Genomic DNA, 4102 nt, shown 5'->3' with positions numbered 1-4102 from the left:
GGGCTGCTGTGGGAAAGCCAGTGGGGGATGTTACTCTGTCACTGGGACAACACTATTCCACTGGTCCCTCACCAGCTTGGACCCTGGAGCTTGGGCCAGGGAGGGCTGTGGCTTCCGCTGTTGTGCTGATCCCTCTGCCAAGCTTATAGCCCTCAAACACCACCGGCTGCTGCCTCAGGGACACCGGCACAGCCCCATGATTCGTCACGGTGTTGTGGCTCAGCCCTTGGAGGAGTGCAGCCTGTCCCCACTGTGTCACCTGCTCCATTACACTGATGACATCCTGCTGAGTGGACCTGTCCGGCAGGTCCAGCCAGCCAGCTTTGGAGGATCTCCAGGGATGGAGATTCCACAATCTCTCTGGGTGACCTTGCCCCAGTGTTTGACCACTTTACAGTGAAAGAAGTTTTTTCTTATGTTTAAATGGGATTTCCTGTTTCTCAGTTTGAGCCTGTTGCCTCTTGTCCTGTCACTGGGTTCCATCTTCTTTACTCCCTTCATTGGATATTTATCCACATGAAGAAGATCCCCTTGCGCTTTCTCTTCTCCAGGCTGAGCAGTCCCAGCTCTCTCAGCCTCTCCTCATATGACAGAACCTCCAAACTATTAATCGTCTTCTTGGCCCTTCAGTATATCCATGTGTCTTGTACTGGGAGCCCAGCACTGGACGCAGCATAATTTTTGGTTATTATCGCTTAATCAGCATTTGATTACCATTTGGTTTTCATTCAGTCATCAATTAATGACCATGTGATAATCATTTGTTCTTTAATAGAACCCTTCTAGTTAATGCCATAATGATGGCTTCTCTTAATAATTCACCTGTGACGCCTGATAAGCAAATGGAGATGTACAGCAGGAGAAAGAGGGAATGCAATGGTAAGATTGTAGGGGAAAAAAAAGGAATAGAGCGGGTGAAATGGGGGAGGAGGGGAGTGGGTATCATCCAGCTTTCGTAACCTGAAGCCTTTAATGTTAGCTCACAGTGGTACCACCTACTCCTATTTTAGTGGGCAGGAAAGCCAAGAGCAACAGAGGATGAATACAAACTGGTATCAAACTGGTTTCTCCCTATTTGAATTTATTTTTAAGCTCTGCCTTTAGAAAGCTCTAAACTTTCCCAAAACAAATGCAAATATCCTGTCCCCACCACAGAAGTACAGTTTCCTAAAGTTAGTTAAGACATAGAGAAAACTCCACACACTGGGGCTTTTGTTACCAATGCAATTATTTATGATTAAGCTCCTGTTTAAGCATTACACTGGACGCTGGGGCAGTTTAAAGGCAGTGTAATTTCCTGCTGTGACTCAGCAAGCAGAAAAATTAATAATGATTTTATTATTAAGGAAAACTAGTGGTCACAGACTAGAAAAAAAAACCTGGAAAATACTTGTAATTACTTTCTGCAGGTGAAGTAGCCCGTACACATCAGCAGTCATCTTTCCTGTGTTCCAGTTCATCGCAGTGTGCCTCAGCAGGGAATATATCCCTGCATTTCTTCTTTAAAATATTGTATTTACACCTCAAGTCTCAAAAATGCTTTATGAAGACCTGACTCTGAACTCATCTGCTTTGGGACGTATCCACAATGCCAGAGTTAACAGGCATTCCTCCCGGGAAATCACCATCCTGTGCTTTATCCGGGTATAAACCACCAGCGCGGGGATTCCCTTTGACTTCAAGCAGGTACAAACCGACCAGTACATAGTGTGCTACAAAAGTCAAGATGCAACTTATGCCTTTTTTAATTATGATGCTTAATTTTAACTTCTGTGGCTCTTCAGACAAAAACAGAAAAATTGATATTTAGAATAATTATGGAGGTATAATTCTAGCAGAAATCTATTGGTTATACGCATGATATTTTATCATCCTTCCACATAATCAAAATAAGTAGAAACCCACAGAAAAAAATAACAACAAATAAGACATTAATGAAAAAAATAACAACAAATAAGACATTAATGAAAATCCAGTTATATACAGGTGAAGCAGCATCAAATAATGTCCTCCATCTTCAAATTCCCCATCTATAAATCTTTGTAATGAAAAAATTAAGCATAAGGCAAGAAGAAAAAAAAACAGACCCTAAGTTCTCTTCTCCCAAGAAACCCTACCGGAGTAGGGACTCAGGACTGAGCTGCTGCTCCGGGCAGAGGGTGCCGGTCACTGCACGCCACTGCCAACCCCATCCCCAGGACGGCCGGCAGCGGTGGCAGGAGCCTTCCAGCCAGGGGGTCACGTCCCGCTGCTGCCCAGAACCCAGAGCTGCCAGCTCAGCCGACAGAGAATTCTCAGTGCACATTCCAGCATGAAAAAATAGACCCAATATATTGCTTTTACTTTTAAGTTTGACAGTGGCAGACAGCGTTGTCTCCCAGTACCATTATCCATTGCTTAATTAGTTAATGAGGCCGAAGAAAGCTCATTAACTGGCTTCAGGTAAGCTCAAGTGCAAGACTCACACACAGATCTGCCCAGGGGACGTTTGCATTTATTTATCCTGCCTGTTAACGGGGCATTTGGAACGCCTTCCTGGGGAGAGGCGGCACCTCTACACGAGACAATATGCTCCATCGAGACTCTCTCGGTGTTAAAACAGAAACATGCCCCGGCTGCGCTCCCCAGCCCCACGATGGCTGTACCAGGATGAAAGATTTTGAGGCCTCGAGCATCTCCCTGGCAGAGTCACACGGGGCCTTTAAAGACAGTGTGACACACCAGGCTAACGCAGAGACAGTCTCACTTCTGCACACTCGTGTCTTTTAAACCTTTGAATGCCGTGTTCCTCTCCACCTTGCACTTGGCAAATAAACACTGTCATTTACTTGTCCGAATACAACAGAATAAAATCAAGGTGGTCCTTTCTACAGGTATGCCAGTCCTTAAAAGCAGCTTATAAGATATTTTTAAGGTGTGCGGTTCCCCAGAGTATTGTTCCAGCGTATGGGAATAGCCTCCTCAGCAGCATCGGGCAGTGAGGACTGGTAATGCAGAAGTCTGAGAGGAGAAATGCCTTCCCGTTACAGGCTTTAATTTATCTGGTTATAAAGATGGCAGGTGACAAATACAGTAGCTGACAGGTACTACGTAGGCACTATATGGAGCAGAATGATGCTGAGTGATGCTGATGTGATCAGACACGTGAAAACAAGGGACCTCTGATTTACACACCCCGAGCTGGTCTTGCAAATAACATCTATATACACTATCTGGTTCACAGTATCACAGTATGCTAGGGATTGGAAGGGACCTCAAAAGATCATCTAGTCCAACCCCCCTGTCGGAGCAGGAACACCTAGATGAGGTTGCACAGGAAGGCGTCCAGGCGAGTTTTGAATGTCTCCAGAGAAGGAGACTCCACAACCTCCCTGGGCAGCCTCTTCCAGTGCTCTGTCACCCTCACTGAGAAGTTTCTTCTCAAATTTAAGTGGAACCTCTTGTGTTCCAGCTTGAATCCATTACCCCTTGTCCTATCATTGGTTGCTACTGAGAAGAGCCTGGCTCCATCCTCATGACATTCCCCCTTTATATATTTATAAATGCTAATAAGATCACCCCTCAGTCTCCTCTTCTCCAAACTAAAGAGACCCAGCTCCCTCAGTCTTTCCTCATAAGGGAGATGCTCCACTCCCTTAATCATCTTAGTTGCCCTACGCTGGACTCTCTCCAGCAGCTCTCTGTCCTTCTTGAACTGAGGGGCCCAGAACTGGACACAATATTCCAGATGTGGTCTCACCAGGGCAGAGTAGAGGGGAAGGAGGACCTCTCTCGATCTGCTAACCACCCCCCTTCTAATACAGCCCAGGATGCCATTGGCCTTCTTGGCCACAAGGGCACAGTGCTGGCTCATGGTCATCCTGCTGTCCACCAGGACCCCCAGGTCCCTTTCCTCTACACTGCTCTCTAACAGGTAGCTCCCCATCCTATACTGGAACCTGGGGTTCCAGATGTCATTTGCAGGAGAAAATAGCTCTGGACAAGATGAAAAATGCAGACACCAAACACATTACTGAGAGACAGAGCAGCTCTGTGTATGCTCTACAGCAATTAGCAAGTGTACTCTGTGTACAGAGGACACCATGGTAAGTCAACATCGTTT

Source organism: Vanellus vanellus (assembly GCF_965231255.1).
Source record: "Vanellus vanellus genome assembly, chromosome: 2".
Lineage (NCBI taxonomy): Eukaryota > Metazoa > Chordata > Aves > Charadriiformes > Charadriidae > Vanellus > Vanellus vanellus.
This window is presented reverse-complemented; position numbering follows the sequence as displayed.